General features: G+C 32.4%; 1 pseudogene across 1 annotated transcript in view; it reads right to left on the bottom strand.

Annotated features, from left to right (window-relative positions):
- Positions 1 to 18,404, bottom strand: part of LOC143242317 (dual 3',5'-cyclic-AMP and -GMP phosphodiesterase 11A-like) — a 45,197-nt pseudogene extending 26,793 nt beyond the window's left edge. The window contains exons 1-10 of the transcript XR_013022581.1: positions 18,398 to 18,404; positions 17,016 to 17,673; positions 15,904 to 16,059; positions 12,793 to 12,882; positions 11,825 to 11,968; positions 8,902 to 8,969; positions 6,774 to 6,876; positions 4,053 to 4,128; positions 3,680 to 3,747; positions 263 to 355 (exon numbers count right to left, since the gene is read on the bottom strand). The product of XR_013022581.1 is annotated as a dual 3',5'-cyclic-AMP and -GMP phosphodiesterase 11A-like (transcript). The remainder of the gene's footprint in view (positions 1 to 262; positions 356 to 3,679; positions 3,748 to 4,052; positions 4,129 to 6,773; positions 6,877 to 8,901; positions 8,970 to 11,824; positions 11,969 to 12,792; positions 12,883 to 15,903; positions 16,060 to 17,015; positions 17,674 to 18,397) is intronic.
- Positions 18,405 to 18,697: the final 293 nt, after the last annotated feature.

The following is an 18,697-nucleotide window of genomic DNA, read 5'->3' as shown; positions in this document are numbered from 1 at the left end:
TAACCTGCAACAGAATAATCACGTTAGGCTTAATAACAAACTATCTTAATATTATCTGAGAATATAGTAGCATGATAAGGGATAACCTGTAACAGAATAATCAAGTTAGGCTTAATGAAAATAATTATCTTGATATCTTTGGGGAATACACCAGCACGATAAGAGATAACTTAAAATAGGTAAGCTAGGTTTTACAGAGGGTAAACGTTTAAATATTTGACAAAAACTATATATACCACAAATAGAAATCATTAACACTCACCTCAATCGCAACTTTCTGACGAGCCATAGCTTTTTCCAGCTCACTATACATGAGGGTGTTGTTGATCCCAAGTCCACAGAATAACGTAAAGGCCTAGAAACAATGTTTTAGGTGAAATTAATCACAAAGAGAATTTAGCACAAAAATATGTGAAAGGAAACTATTCTGTAACACAGTTTTATCATTCCTTGTCAGTAAGTCTCCGTTAATAGTGTCAATTGAAGCCACAGAATGTGTGGAATTAATTAATTAATTAATATTTAAAAACATAATGTTCGACAAACTCTGAGAGACTAAATCATGGTAATCTTGGTGACAGTCGGTACTTACATGCAGAACTAATAAACTAAATCATGGTAATCTTGGTAACAGTCGGTACTTACATGCAGAACTGATAAACTAAATCATGGTAATCTTGGTGACAGCCGGTACTTACATGCAGAACTGATAAACAATATCATGGTAATCTTGGTGACAGTCGGTACTTACATGCAGAACTGATAAACTAAATCATGGTAATCTTGGTGACAGTCGGTACTTACATGCAGAACTCATAAACTAAATCATAGTAATCTTGGTGACAGTCGGTACTTACATGTAGAACTGATGGACTAAATCATGGTAATCTTGGTGACAGTCGGTACTTGCATGCAGAACTGATAAACTGAATCATGGTAATCTTGGTGACAGTCGGTACTTACATGCAGAACTGATAAACTAAATCATGGTAATCTTGGTGACAGCCGGTACTTACATGCAGAACTGATAAACAATATCATGGTAATCTTGGTGACAGTCGGTACTTACATGCAGAACTGATAAACTAAATCATGGTAATCTTGGTGACAGTCGGTACTTACATGCAGAACTCATAAACTAAATCATAGTAATCTTGGTGACAGTCGGTACTTACATGCAGAACTGATGGACTAAATCATGGTAATCTTGGTGACAGTCGGTACTTACATGCAGAATTGATAAACTAAATCATGGTGATCTTGGTGACAGTCGGTACTTACATGCAAAACTGATAAACTGAATCATGGTAATCTTGGTGATGGTCGGTACTTACATGCAGAACTGATAAACTAAATCATGGTAATCTTGGTGACAGTCGGTACTTACATGCAGAACTGATTCTGAACAATTCTATTCACTAAAGTAAGTTTAAAACATCCAGGTTAATTTATTTCCCTTTTCACCACCTGAACAAGCAGAGCAAAGAAATCACTTTTACAGGGGCTACTCAAAGTTTGGGTCGTACTTGAAATATGGTTTCATCTCCAATGAAACTAACAACGTATAGCAGAGAATTCACTTTTACATGGACCTCTCGAGGTTTGACGTCGTAGATAAAATATAGTTTCATCTCCACTAAAACTTATAACGTATAGCAGATAAATCACTTTTGCATGGACCTCTCAAGATTTGACGTCGTACATAAATATAGTTTCATCTCCAATAAAACTAACAACGTATAGCAGATAAATAACTTTTACATGGACCTCTCGAGGTTTGACGTCGTACATAAATATAGTTTTATCTTCATTAAAACTAACAACGTATAGCAGATAAATAACTTTTACATGGACCTCTTGAGGTTTGACGTCGTACATAAATATAGTTTTATCTTCAATAAAACTAACAACGTATAGCAGATAAATAACTTTTACATGGACCTCTCGAGGTTTGACGTCGTACATAAATATAGTTTTATCTTCAATAAAACTAACAACGTATAGCAGATAAATAACTTTACATGGACCTCTCGAGGTTTGACGTCGTACATAAATATAGTTTTATCTTTAATAAAACTAACAACGTATAGCAGATAAATCGCTTTTACATGGACCTCTCGAGGTTTGACGTCGTACATAAATATAGTTTTATCTTCAATAAAACTAACAACGTATAGCAGATAAATAACTTTTACATGGACCTCTCGAGGTTTGACGTCGTACATAAATATAGTTTTATCTTCAATAAAACTAACAACGTATAGCAGATAAATAACTTTTACATGGACCTCTCGAGGTTTGACGTCGTACATAAATATAGTTTTATCTTTAATAAAACTAACAACGTATAGCAGATAAATCGCTTTTACATGGACCTCTCGAGGTTTGACGTCGTACATAAATATAGTTTTATCTTCAATAAAACTAACAACGTATAGCAGATAAATAACTTTTACATGGACCTCTCGAGGTTTGACGTCGTACATAAATATAGTTTTATCTTCAATAAAACTAACAACGTATAGCAGATAAATCACTTTTACTCGATGCGTGTTGTCGCACACGTGTAATGTTCGTTTATACTGGAGAAGAATTCATAGCTTCTAAATGTCATTCTATGCAATACGTACTTATGGCTTTCTCTAGGACTGACACGACCTATTAACTAGGTCGTAGGTTAAAAGTCCCTCTCACCCAATATGATTACCCTTTATGATCAGCTACTGTCAGATGAAGCCATACGAATGAAAAAATACTTCGTTAACACAAAATCACCAAGCGGCCGATCGCAGAACTAGATGGGATTAAGTTCGAATCGAAGAGAGAAATATACACTTCTAATTGCTGAACACTAACATTAAAGTGCGTTAGCTATCAGTCTATGTGAAAAACATGTAAGTTTGGTGAGATATCGGTTTAATATAGATAACACTATTAATTTTAATTTTTCTTCGTCAGCCATCGGTTTAGCCAAGAAAAACGCAAACCTTTAAACTTCGTACGTGAGCTATCATCTTAACTAACTTTATAATTTCATTGTATAGAATTCTAATAGAACTCGTGGTCCTTATTTCAACACGATTAAACTTACGTACGAAGATAATTTATAAACAAGAAATACGTGATGATTTTAATACAAAATAGTCCATGACTGCGCAAAACATTCGTGTAAAATAATATTGAAACAGAAACACGTGCGTTCGTTCTTTCTATTTTACGTAGAATCACTTAATGGGAAGTTTTTTTTTCTAGTGACACCAAAATAAGCCTTTTTATAGCAGTTAATATATGAAAAATCGTGACTGTTATTAAAAGGCTTTGTAGAAATTCGTACAAATGATCCTGAGGGAAATAATCTTACGCCAAATAAATATCTTTAATACACAAACAGGGAAATAGGAAGATAATCCATGATATTTTAACCAGGTGATATGGTCCAACAATGTGTCAGCCAAAACTGATATAACTTTTAATACCAAATATTTCGTTATAGTCCCTGGTATTCCTCGTAAATTCTAACATACACTGCTAGCGTGTATCCACTGTAAAACTTGATCCGGGTTATTTTAAATGACAATTATTATTAACATCTTTACCAATAATACACTTGCAAACACTGCTAGCGTGTATCCGCTGTAAAACTTTATCCGGGTTATTTAAAATGACAATTAATATTAACCTCAAATAGTTGTTCGTCGTTCTCGTCGAAGAGAAGACCGTCTGTTCGATTAATAATGGTGGCGACACCTGGAAAACGAAAATGTTTTTAAAATTTTGCATTTAAAAAATTATCGAATGGATTTCTATTAAACTAAAAAAGATAAAATAAGAACATAACTACAACTTTAAAACTGTCATTTGCATACATTTGATTAAGTATTAATTATTAAACTATAAAGTAATTTCTTAATATTTGAAATACTTCTAAAACTCTAAACACCATAATAGGTAAAACTTTTTCAAATAGCTATTATAATTAATATTATTATTAAGATAAATTATCGAATTAGGTGATGAACAAATTTTTGTGCTGACATTAAAATGACATTTACCAATTATTTTGTAATTTCTTTCTCTGACTGGCATACATAACAGTGACCGGATATGACGACCCGAGTCTTCCGGTATCTGAAATGAGTAAAAACTGTCACTAAAACTGCACATCTGATGACCATAAGAATCATATGCCGAACGTTTATTTATTTGCTACCAGACTTAACAATGAAAATACATTTTTAATCACTGAATATAAAATAAAAATTCAAGGTTACTGCGAAACTGCTAGACATACAATTATTTATTAGCTTTACGTTTAAAACACACACACACACTTGTTAACATTCGTTCTAACACGACTGGTTTAAATATTGTATCTAAAACAAGTCACTGTCAGCGGAAGTTAAACACCAGATGTTGTCGGACGAACATTCTTTCTCGTCGCACCAAACATGCTCGATCTTTCAGGTTATAATGTGACAGTCGATCCCACCACTCGTTGGTAAAAGGGTAGCCCAAATGTTGGCAGTGGGTGGTGATGACATAACCTCAAGTCTTGCAATACTAAATTAGGGACGACTAGGCAGACAGCTCTGGCGTAACTCAATACTAAATTAGGGACGACTAGGCAGATAGCTCTGGCGTGACTCAATACTAAATTAGGAACGACTAGACAGATAGCTCTCACGTAACTCAATACTAAATTAGGGACGACTAGGCAGATAGCTCTGGCGTGACTCAATACTAAATTAGGGACGACTAGGCAGATAGCTCTCACGTAACTCAATACTAAATTAGGGACGACTAGGCAGATAGCTCTGGCGTGACTCAATACTAAATTAGGGACGACTAGGCAGATAGCTCTCACGTAACTCAATACTAAATTAGGGACGACTAGGCAGATAGCTCTCACGTAACTCAATACTAAATTAGGGACGACTAGGCAGATAGCTCTGGCGTGACTCAATACTAAATTAGGGACGACTAGGCAGATAGCTCTCACGTAACTCAATACTAAATTAGGGACGACTAGGCAGATAGCTCTCACGTAACTCAATACTAAATTAGGGACGACTAGGCAGATAGCTCTGGCGTGACTCAATACTAAATTAGGGACGACTAGGCAGATAGCTCTCACGTAACTCAATACTAAATTAGGGACGACTAGGCAGATAGCTCTGGCGTGTCTCAATACTAAATTAGGGACGACTAGACAGATTGCTCTCACGTAACTCAATACTAAATTAGGGACGACTAGGCAGATAGCTCTGGCGTGACTCAATACTAAATTAGGGACGACTAGGCAGATAGCTCTCACGTAACTCAATACTAAATTAGGGACGACTAGGCAGATAGCTCTGGCGTGACTCAATACTAAATTAGGGACGACTAGGCAGATAGCTCTGGCGTGACTCAATACTAAATTAGGGACGACTAGGCAGATAGCTCTCACGTAACTCAATACTAAATTAGGGACGACTAGACAGATAGCTCTCGCGTAACTTTGAGCGAAATTGCACACTAAACTTTCCAAAAAACAATGAAAGACAAAAATTACGAAAGATGTATTGTGAAACAAAGTACCAAATACCTTTCTAAAACATAGTTTATTAGTATAACTTAATTTTACCGTATTCTAAACAATCAAAATAGCTATTTAGACAACTTGGTAGCCACGTAGCTTTTGTTCTTCGTAATGAAACTGGAAGGTATTTAAGGCTATTAAAAGAAAACAGTATATGTCAAGTTAATAATGTTCTTCTTCCCCATTTGGTTATTAAACAAATAATCAACTGTGTTTTAACATTAAATATATTATTCAAAGTATTATTCTCTGTTTGGATAAAAATGGCGTATTTTTCAAGAGGTAAGGATATTTCTGTTAATAATTTCTCAAACAATAAATACCTTAAAAACACTCCAATCAAATATACAAGTACGTGTATAGAACAGAAGACACTACAGTCGAAGATACAAGTACGTGTATAGAACAGAAGACACTTCAGTCAGAGATACAAGTACGTGTATAGAACAGAAGACACTTCAGTCGGAGATACAAGTACGTGTATAGAACAGAAGACACTACAGTCGAAGATACAAGTACGTGTATAGAACAGAAGACACTTCAGTCGGAGATACAAGTACGTGTATAGACCAGAAGACACTTCAGTCGGAGATACAAGTACGTGTATAGACCAGAAGACACTTCAGTCGGAGATACAAGTACGTGTATAGAACAGAGGACACTTCAGTCGGAGATACAAGTACGTGTATAGAACAGAAGACACTTCAGTCGGAGATACAAGTACGTGTATAGAACAGAAGACACTTCAGTCAGAGATACAAGTACGTGTATAGAACAGAAGACACTTCAGTCAAAGATACAAGTACGTGTATAGACCAGAAGACACTTCAGTCAGAGATACAAGTACGTGTATAGAACAGAAGACACTTCAGTCCGAGATACAAGTACGTGTATAGACCAGAAGACACTTTAGTCCGAGATACAAGTACGTGTATAGAACAGAAGACACTTCAGTCAGAGATACAAGTACGTGTATAGACCAGAAGACACTTCAGTCAGAGATACAAGTACGTGCATAGAACAGACGACACTTCAGTCGGAGATACAAGTACGTGTATAGAACAGACGACACTTTTTACTGAGTATTACTATACAGTAAATGTAATTACTGTTTTACTGTATTACTATACTCAGTAATACCAGTGGAAGAAACACTTTCAAGGCTAATATTTTAATGTTACCCTGCACTAACCTTGATGGGATCGCTAACATTCAGTACCTCTCCTGTGGAAGCAACTCGTTTAGCAAAACGAAGAAGTTCTGTGGACGTTTCTGACTGTGGTTCTGGAGTGAAACTGAAAATTAAATATTTATATTATAAAAACGAGTTCATGTTAATGTTAAAATATTACAAAAAAAAACGGTATTGGTGAAAGCTTGACACTGTAACTAGTTAGTTAGAGAAAATAACGGAAATTTCTTTCACCATAATGCTTTTGTCTTCACAAGATAAAAAATTCCCGAAATTACGGAACACTGGAATACACTTTCTTACATGGTACATATTGTAAATGTTTTCAGTGACAACATAATCCAAAAAGGTCGTGATTACTTCTTTCCTAAAGTCGTGGAATCTAATATTGAATTTGTTAATAAACATGAGACTTAGAGAAACAGCAATAGGTTTCTTATCAAGTTTGTGACCTAAAGGAACTGAAAATAAATACCATGATTTATGAAATCAAAATAAAGTGAATTTAGTTTCTTATGAACTATGAAACCAGAAAAAGTTGAATTTAGTTTTTTATAAACTTATGACAGCATGAGAAAGTGAATTTAGTTTCTTATGGAACTTATGAAACCAAAAAAAAGCGAATTTAGTTTCTTATGAACTACGAAACCAAAATAAAGTGAATTTAGTTTATTATGAAACTTGTGAAACAAAAAGAAGTTGAATTTAGTTTCTTATAAACTTATGACACCAAAGAAAGTGAAGTTAGTTTTTTTTTAAACTTATGACACCAAAAGAAAGTGAATTTAGTTTCTTATAAACTTATGATACCAAGAGGAACTAAATTTAGTTTCTTATGAACTATGAAACCAAAAGGAACTGAATGTAGTTTGTTTTTGAAACCAATGTAATCTAAAAGTTACACGTATTCTAACTAAATTCTCAGATTTCCCTTTGATTATCTTAAGATATTTATAGAGGTTGAGACATAACTTTGCATCATCTATAATTTATAGAGGTTGAGACACAACTTGGCATCATCTATAATTTAATAGAGGTTGAGACATAACTTGGCATCATCTATAATTTAATAGAGGTTGAGACATAACTTGGCATCATCTATAATTTATAGAGGTTGAGACATAACTTGGCATCATCTATAATTTAATAGAGGTTGAGACACAACTTGGCATCATCTATAATTTAATAGAGGTTGAGACATAACTTGGCATCATCTATAATTTAATAGAGGTTGAGACATAACTTGGCATCATCTATAATTTATAGAGGTTGAGACATAACTTGGCATCATCTATAATTTAATAGAGGTTGAGACACAACTTGGCATCATCTATAATTTAATAGAGGTTGAGACATAACTTTGCATCATCTATAATTTAATAGAGGTTGAGACATAACTTGGCATCATCTATAATTTATAGAGGTTGAGACATAACTTGGCATCATCTATAATTTATAGAGGTTGAGACATAACTTGGCATCATCTATAATTTAATAGAGGTTGAGACATAATTTGGCATCATTTATAATTTAATAGAGGTTGAGACACAACTTGGCATCATCTATAATTGAATAGAGGTTGAGACATAACTTGGCATCATCTATAGTTTATAGAGGTTGAGACATAACTTGGCATCATTTATAATTTATAGAGGTTGAGACATAACTTGGCATTATCTATAATTTATAGAGGTTGAGACATAACTTTGCATCATCTATAATTTAATAGAGGTTGAGACATAACTTGGCATCATCTATAATTTATAGAGGTTGAGACGTAACTTGGCATCATCTATAATTTATAGAGGTTGAGACATAACTTTGCATCATCTATAATTTAATAGAGGTTGAGACATAACTTGGCATCATCTATAATTTATAGAGGTTGAGACATAACTTTGCATCATCTATAATTTAATAGAGGTTGAGACATAACTTGGCATCATCTATAATTTATAGAGGTTGAGACATAACTTGGCATCATCTTTACACTAACGAAAAGAAAAGGAAAAAGTTAAAAAATATTTCAAAGTTTTTAGGTCTTGAACATGAATTATGTTTAGTAAATTAAAGTGATGTACTCAGGTTAAAGTTAGAATATAGTGAAGGATACATATCTTTACCTTACCTTGTGTCGGGGGACATTGGAGCGAGGGGTGGAGATGATAGCTCAAATGTCTTTGAAAATTTCACATTCTGTAAAATACTTCAGTTGTTTTAACTTAAAAAATATTAATAACATGGATGTATTAATCCTAAACAGATAGTCCTATAACAAAGTATATACAAAGTGCTGTTAGTCAAAACTAAGTATCAAATAATATTATTTTTATACACTCTGCTTTAAGAAAAGGTCGTCAGGAGTTATTAAATAAACTTGTAATTCTAGTTTAAAACTGGTTATGAAAGAGTATCTATAAAACACGTTGTTCTGGTTTAAAACTGGTTATGAAAGAGTATCTATAAAACATGTTGTTCTGGTTTAAAACTGGTGATGAAAGAGTATCTATAAAACATGTTGTTCTGGTTTAGAACTGGTTATGAAAGAGTATCTATAAAACATGTTGTTCTGGTTTAAAACTGGTTATGAAATAGTATATATAAAACATGTTATTCTTGTTATCTTATTGTTAATCGTTTTATAGCAAAGCCACATTGGGCTATCTGCCTTGTCCACCTCCGGGAATCGAATTGTAAATCCATGAACGTAGCGCTGATACATGTGGGGACTTTCTGGTTATTGAAATAAATAAGTTGACAACTTTGTTAGAGCTTCATTAACCAGATAAGAAACGTTTTTTTCTTGCTTTCTAACATTTTGTATTCAAAATGTTGAGTACATTATATTAAAGCGATTTTATATACATGTAAAACGGCTGGTATGAGTTGAGAAATTTTTTAAGTTGAGGAGCAAACAACGTTTAGACCTTCTTTGTTGTTCGCTCCTCTACATAAAATATTTTCTCAGCCCATACCAGCCGTTTCTACATATATATTTTTCTCTACAAGTGGGTTTTCTCGTCATCACGGATTAAATCAATTTTGAATACTTGAATCAACAAATAGCATGGCGATATAATGTTGTGTGGAACAAAATGTACTAGAACAATATTTTGACACTGGGGGCGTTATTAAAGTAAGCAATCGAAAAGTCAGCGTTTTGGGGGACAGTATATAAAATCTTTTTTTAGATTCAAACACTTAGATCATAAACATCTGTTCAGATCTCAAGTTTACAGTTTCCAAGACGTTGATATATCTTGTGCTTAATGGAACTGGAAAACAAATGAATATGGATTAACTTAAGGTGTCAGTTTCATACAGAAAAAGACTTGCAACAAGTCGTACCAAGCCGTAGTAAGCAAAGTGCGGCATCTTGTAAAAAGATTAGGATTTATGGACACAAACATCAGTCAGTGACAAAATCCGTCCATGTGTCTTGGTTAAGAGAATGCAACTTATATAAGAAGAATCTCCTTCCACAAGTTATACCACGATATACCGTCCCATTATCCAAGCAACTAGAAAGTGAAACGTGCTATTAAATAAGAAGACATATCGGTCAAGTCTGTATCCAACTCCTAGGACGTTTGTTACGATCGAACTGTTAAAACGCCCGCTAGAAAGCCATTCTCCTCGTACACAACATAGATTATGGAAAGTAGCAGATAGAAGAGGGGTGCTTTGGACATGACAGCTTTATGATGGAGCTTTTCTGCGGTATAAAACTAGGCTACAGGGCTATTATTAAGAGTACAGTCATTATAAAGAAGAAGACAAAACGAGGTGACATGGACTGTAACAACTTCGTCAGATTCCAAAATCATTTCAAAATAACGTTATCATATAAGTAAGAAAACATTTTACATATTTTGCTTATTAGATATATACAAAGATTGATTACGTTCGGTTAAAACTACTTACGAAATGATAAACGTTTTGTTTTGTTTTTTAAAATTAGAAGTTTCTCACTATAAATACCACCAGTAAGGGATAATTATAATATTATTCAGTACAAATCAAATTATAAATACCCTACGATATAATATATATATATATATAAATAGAAGACAATAGAATACAATATAAATTGGGTTACAAGTACAATATTCGCACCTAACTTTTATTATTACATTATCATTGTTAATAATCAGTTATGAAACGTGTCTTTCTAGAAGGCGGTTATATCGTTGTCAAATGACTTGAATATTCAAAACGGTTTTAACAAGATAACGTACTCAGCCCTGTAGTTTTATAACACATTCACTTTCAGTGATTTTGGTTCAAGGACAAGGTTACCAATTGTTGTTTTTTGAAATTCAGAAGACGTTTTCTCCACAATGTAATTCTTCTAAAAACACGTTTCTTGGGAACTAATCCTATGACGTCCCAATAAAGTAAAAATATGCTTTGCTTTCGACAATATTTGATGTCAGAAAATGTGTCTCGGAAAACGACACTATAATGTAGTAACTTAAAATGTGTTTGGAAGAATGTTCTAGTTCTTCTGACGACAATAAAATTAGTTATTCCTTTACATGGTAATAGTGGTTGAATTCTGAAACAAAATAGTTAATTTACATGGTAAGATTCAATATATTCCGAACGAGTTTATTTCAATGTATTGGTTGATTTATCTAAGTATAGGTGTAATGAAAGCAATGGTTTTATATATTTCTAGTCATTACGTTATAATTAATTCAGTCATACAGAAATACAAATTATTTTGAATATCTAATAATTCTTGTTGCCTTTTATGACGTACTTTTGTGTCAGAATTATTTTATAAAAATTGTTCGCACGATTTTTATTATTATTGTGATGAATTATAATTTTTTCAGTATTAATAAAGAAAAATCTTAAAGATAAAAATAATAAAGATTCGAAGTTTTCAGTCCTTATGAATGAGGTGAGAATATAATATTTTAAAATACAGTATAAAAGTTGAACACATAAATATAAGTTACTTTTCGATCTCCACACTTTTATCATCAAGCTAAATCAGGAAATAATTACTACTAATACAAATTTACTTCGTAAAAAGGCCTAACCTCGTTGTCAGAGCCCTCGACAAGAAGTAAAACAGCTGCTCGTTCGCACTTCAGCAACCGTTGCGCCCTCTGCATAATTTTAAGGATAACTTTCTCTAGTGACGTTTGTTCTTCGAATAAATCATGGACAACCTCTAGCAGCGACTGTAGATATTTTATAAATAGAAAATTACTTACCACAAACATTAAACCATGTGATAACTTAACATACGATGATGGTGTAGCCTTTCTAGTGAGTTGAGGAACAATATCAGTTATTTCTATTAATACAAATACGAGAATTCACGTTGAAAGTTACTTAATAATGTTCGTTATTCACAACATAATATTCAATAATTACATAACGTAACTTCCTATATTTTCAAATTTAAACATTTTATGAACATATAATATAAAGCTAAGACCAAGTTTCCGATTCTATAAAAGCGTGACTCGTGAAGTTTTAAAGTTTAAGAAGTATTTCATGAATAATACAGTTTTGGAAGATTTTAGTAGAATAAATATGGAAAGTTTTTAGAATGTTTTCATCACTTGTAATTATAGTGATACTGTATACGAAATAAAGTCAAATATATACTTTGTTGAGTTTAAGAAATATCTGTAGACAGAATAAAACCTTGTTTCTTGTCAAGGTTAGTAGAACATATATGTATAACATACGATCTCAGCTTATTTCTTGTTAAAGTTAGCATAACACAAAACAAACACACCATATAATATACAATCTTACCGTGTTTCTTGTTAGGGTTAGCCTAACAGAAAACAAACACACCATGTAATATACAATCTTACCGTGTTTCTTGTTAAGGTTAGCATAACAGAAAACAAACACACCATATAATATACAATCTTACCGTGTTTCTTGTTAAGGTTAGCATAACAGAAAACAAACACACCATATAATATACAATCTTACCGTGTTTCTTATTAGGGTTAGCATAACAGAAAACAAGCACCCTGTTTCTTACCCTATTTCTTTCGTACTCTTTTTGAGACATTTCGAAAAGCTTGGCGTTTGTTAAAGCAATACCACAGAACTCTAGGTAGGTTTTGGCAAGCTAGAAATATGAAATATGAGACAAGTTAACTACTGTATATCACGGTTAACAAAACTCAACTGTTTTATTTCTAGAATAGTAGAATCAGAAATAGCAATTCACTAAAAAATATTCATAAACCTTTAACAAGAATTTTTACTGTGAAGACATCTAATCAGTGTTATTATTATCTTAAGGCCAGTTCATTTCAGCCAGTAGAGGTTGGTGACCAATGAGAGGATACGCCCTATCCAGGCCACGAGGTGATGAGCACAAAGAGATGTAGTGGTGTTTTAGTGGTCTTACATTTTCTTTGTCTGTTCCATAACTAAAAAAACCCACAATATCTTTATATAGAAATTTCAACCACATGTATTGATAGGCTGATAATTTATTATTGTGAATGAATTATTTAGCCTATAAACTGTATAAAATGTTAAGCACTATCAAATCACTAATTATTAATGTCATATCTAGTGTATCAAGTCCTTTATTAATGTGGCATCCAGGCTAATAAGTCACTTATTAATGTGGTATCCAGTCTAATAAGTGACTTATTAATGTCAAATATAGTCTATCAAGTTACTTATTAATGTGGTATCCAGTCTAATAAGTGACTTATTAATGTCAAACCCAGTGTATCAAGTCATCTATTAATGTGGCATCCAGACTAATAAGTCACTTATTAATGTCAAACCCAGTGTATCAAGTCATCTATTAATGTGGCATCCAGACTAATAAGTCACTTATTAATGTCAAATCTAGTCTATCAAATGGTTCATTAATGTGGCATCCAGGCTAATAAGTTACTTATTAATGTCAAATCTAGTCTATCAAGTCACTTATTAATTTGGCATCCAGGCTAATAAGTCACTTATTAATGTCAAATCTAGTCTATCAAATCATTCATTAATGTGGTATCCAGGCTAATAAGTTACTTATTAATGTCAAATCTAGTCTATCAAGTCACTTATTAATTTGGCATCCAGGCTAATAAGTCACTTACTTATTAATGTCAAATCTAGTCTATCAAATCATTCATTAATGTGGTATCCAGGCTAATAAGTTACTTATTAATGTCAAATCTAGTCTATCAAGTCATTTATTAATTTGGCATCCAGGCTAATAAGTCACTTATTAATGTCAAATCTAGTCTATCAAATCATTCATTAATGTGGCATCCAGTCTAATAAGTCACTTATTAGTGTCAAACCCAGTGTATCAAGTCATTCATTAATGTGGCATCCAGGCTAATAAGTCACTTATTAATGTCAAATCTAGTGTATCAATTAACTTATTAATGTGGCATCCAGTCTAATAAGTCACTTATTAATGTCAAATCTAGTCTATCAAGTCGTTTATTAATGTGGTATCCAGGCTAATAAGTCACTTATTAATGTCAAATCTAGTCTATCAAGTCACTTATTAATGTGGTATCCAGTCTAATAAGTCACTTATTAATGTCAAATCTAGTGTATCAAGTTACTTATTAATGTCAAATCTAGTGTATCAAGTTACTTATTAATGTGGCATCCAGTCCGTCAATTAACTTATTAAAGTGACATTCAGTCTATCAAGTAAGTTTTTGATGTGAAATCTAGTCTATCAAGTCACTTATTAATGTAAAATCCACCCTGTTAAGTCACTAATTAATCTGAGATCCAATCTAACGAGTCAAATATTAACGTGATAACAAGTCTATCAAATCACTCAATACAGTTTTCTCCTACGTATCCACCTTAAATCTGTAGGTGTATCTTATAATGTTGACTTTATATATACCCATAATATATCTGTAAGTATATGTTACTACATTGACTTTATACCCTTAATATATCTGTTGGTGTATCTTATTACGTTGACTTTATATATACCCATGTTGTATCTGTGGGTGTATCTTATTACGTTGACTTCATACCCTTAATATATCTGTAGGTGTATCTTATTACGTTGACTTTATATATACCCATGTTATATCTGTGGGTGTATCTTATTACGTTGTCTTCATACCCTTAATATATCTGTGGGCGTATCTTATTACGTTGACTTCATACCCTTAATATATCTGTAGGTGTATCTTATTACGTTGACTTTATATATACCCATGTTATATCTGTGGGTGTATCTTATTACGTTGACTTTATATATACCCATGTTATATCTGTGGGTGTATCTTACTACGTTGACTTCATACCTTTAATATATCTGTGGATGTTTTTATTTGACTGTCTTCCAAACTGTAATCCACATGATTAAGTTAAGATCTCCATTCATGTTTCTGAACAATATTGATTCTTGGAATACAAAAGCTAAGGCACCTTTTTTAAAATGAGAAACAAAACGTGTGTGATGGTTATGTGCAGAAGTTATTATTACATCACTTAATTAGTATTTTAAGTTTCCATAGAGACAGCGAAAAATAAACGTCCAGTGACAAAAGAAATAGTGAAATTGGAAGTTGTAGACGTTTGTACTGCTTGCTAAAGGTTTGTACTGCTTACTAATGAACTTAGCTCTGTCACCTCAACTAACAATGAAATCCTCAACAATGTGCTCAAATGAAACAGAAACTTCTGTACATAAATTGTTCTTCTTTGTATCTGTTTATAATTCTTTATTTTTGTTTAAAACAATTTTACCAAACCAGTTAAAAGTTATTATTTTTCTAAACACAAATTACACTGTTTATAATTCTTTATTTTTGTTTAAAACAATTTTAACAAATCAGTTATAAGTTATTGTTTTTCTAAACACAAATTACACTGTTTATAATTCTTTATTTTTGTTTAAAACAATTTTAACAAATCAGTTATAAGTTATTGTTTTCTAAACACAAATTACACTGTTTATAATTCTTTATTTTTGTTTAAAACAATTTTAACAAATCAGTTATAAGTTATTGTTTTTCTAAACACAAATTACACTGTTTATAATTCTTTATTTTTGTTTGAAACAATTTTAACAAATCAGTTATAAGTTATTATTTTTCTAAACACAAATTACACAGAAAAGTTAAAACGGGATTTTTTTAATTTAGCCAACCTTTTGATCTTCCGCCGTAAACTGCTGCTTGCCACTTTTGTTTATCGCTTGAGCAACACCTATAATCTCGTCATCAGCATTCCGAACGGGCATACATAGAAACGATGCTGTCTTATGGCCATAAATTCTATCGACTTCATCACTGTACCTTGGGTCCTGTGGATTAACATTAACTTGATTGTATGATAGACACATTTATATCTTAGTAAAATATGAAACCAGTTACATGTCGTCTTCTTTAAATTACTACCGTTAAATTTAATTATATAGGAGTAAATTAAATATATTACAGTATGTTTACTAAATAATAAAGTATTAGTTTATGTCACGTATATTCTTATTACTATATAATAAAGTATTAGTTTTATTAGTATATGTAATGTATATTTACGTTACTAAATAATAAAGTATTAGTTTATGTAACGTATATTCTTATTACTTATAATAAAGTATTAGATTTATTAGTTTATGTGATGTATATTTACGTTACTAAATAATAAAGTATTAATTTATGTAACGATTATTCTTATTACTATATAATAAAGTATTAGTTTTATTAGTATATGTAATGTATATTTACGTTACTAAATAATAAAGTATTAGTTTATGTAACGTATATTCTTATTACTTATAATAAAGTATTAGTTTTATTAGTTTATGTAATGTATGTTTACGTTACTAAATAATAAAGTATTAATTTATGTAACGATTATTCTTATTACTTATAATAAAGTATTAGTTTTATTAGTTTATGTAATGTATGTTTACGTTACTAAATAATAAAGTATTAGTTTATGTCACGTATATTCTTATTACTATATAATAAAGTATTAGTTTTATTAGTTTATGTAATGTATGTTTACGTTACTAAATAATAAAGTATTAGTTTATGTAACGTATATTCTTATTACTTATAATAAAGTATTAGTTTTATTAGTTTATGTAATGTATGTTTACGTTACTAAATAATAAAGTATTAGTTTATGTAACGTATATTCTTATTACTATATAATAAAGTATTAGTTCCATTAGTTTATGTGAAGTATGTTTACATATATTGAAACTGTAAATAGACAGGTATTATATATGCATTACTTAGTTTATTACAGTACCTCATAAGCATCGATTAAGTTCACTGATTCGCCAGTAGTGGCCACGTGACCCGTAATCCCTGCTCCCAAAGGAACTTTGATTTGGTTGTTTTTCCTGAGTTAATCATAAGACTGCCTATCCCGCTGTCCCTCCTGGAGACGAGCAGTCGCCTGTCCTTTGTCCCTTCGACGAGGAACAGTGAAGCACAGTCTGAGTCCACAAATACAGCCAAATTGGTGGTAATTTTGTGGGTTAAGCTCGTGACATTTAGGTCATGGGCTATCTCCTGAACACTCTCCAGAAAGAACTGTCTTTCGTTTAAAAATCGAAGCTCGCGTTTCGAGTCCAAACCTTTTGAGGGTAATCGCGGTATTCGAACCTTGGATTCAGTGAGGAGATTCAACATGTAAATAGATCGGGAAGGTAGAGAGAGAAACCTCCGTAAGTCCCGTAAACTGCTTCTCCGGACGTGGGTGGGACTGTCGGCGCTCTGACTTATCTTCTCGCACTTATATTGTTTGCCAATCTTCTTTGATCGAGCAAATTTTGACGTAAATATTTTTTGAATTTGTCCGCCTGTTGGAGGTTGTGTCTGGCCCGTCGCTGAAGTAGCCTGAAGCTCTTTCGACGGGGGACGGCTCGTCACTATTGGCCAATGTCTCCGAATTTCGCCGAGAACTGACGTATTCCCGGATAGACAAAAATCCGTGGATCATTAGCCAACGGTTTATAAACGTAATATCCATTTTTCGAAGGAAATAGTCCACTGCATTTTCTTGATGGTCATCCAACCACTCTTCCACCTGTGAGAAGGACAGGTTCGTGTCCGTTTTATCCGATATATGTCCGTCATTTAACACCTGGCCATCGTCACACGTGACCTCGACCCGCCACGATGGCATTGAGGTCATTTATTTCGCAAGTTTTTCAGTCAAGACGTACAAATAATTTTCTCAACTACGGTAAAGATGATTTGCTAGGTGGTAATCATGTTACTGCTGTAACGATAATTATAAGATAGAGAAATAAATATGTGAAACATAATACTCACACACATAACTAAAAGCTACCAGAAACGTGTTGAGAAATTCGTAATAAGTTACTCAATTAAACCTAATTAATGGACTTAATTAACAAACAAATACGTGTAAACTCCATTACTAATAAATATGTGCGGATTCCATTACTAATAACAAAGTACAAACTAAGAAGACCAAAAGAGTGCTGCTACGTAGCACAAAACTTAACCCTAATATTCGATCATATGAATAACATATTCTAGTTCGCATGGAAAAAGTGTTATGTAATTGTACGAACGTACTTAGAATCGCTAAACTCATTTTATGAATCAGTAATTACTCCAGAGGTCTAGAACTTCATTGGACATAAGAAAGTTTCTTACGTGACATGTTAAGAGCGTGCCTGAACTATGTCATTTGAGCACGTGTTTTAGTGCTTTGTTAACAGAAGTTTGTTCATAAATGTGTGTGTCATGGTTTGATATAAGAACAAACCTTCGATGGAAGATGGAAGCACATTACCATGGAAGTAAATATAACTAAACAAAATGTTAATCTTTCAACAGTGATAATAAGTAATTTACAAAGTACAGTTAGGACAAGTTAGGGTTAGCCTTTGTTTAGGTTTCTAGTCTTATATTCATTCAACCACACACACAAATTTACAATGGCAAATAAAACAA

The sequence above is a fragment of the Tachypleus tridentatus genome, unplaced genomic scaffold (genome assembly GCF_004210375.1).
Source record: "Tachypleus tridentatus isolate NWPU-2018 unplaced genomic scaffold, ASM421037v1 Hic_cluster_2, whole genome shotgun sequence".
Taxonomy (NCBI): domain Eukaryota; kingdom Metazoa; phylum Arthropoda; class Merostomata; order Xiphosura; family Limulidae; genus Tachypleus; species Tachypleus tridentatus.
This window is presented reverse-complemented; position numbering and strand designations above follow the sequence as displayed.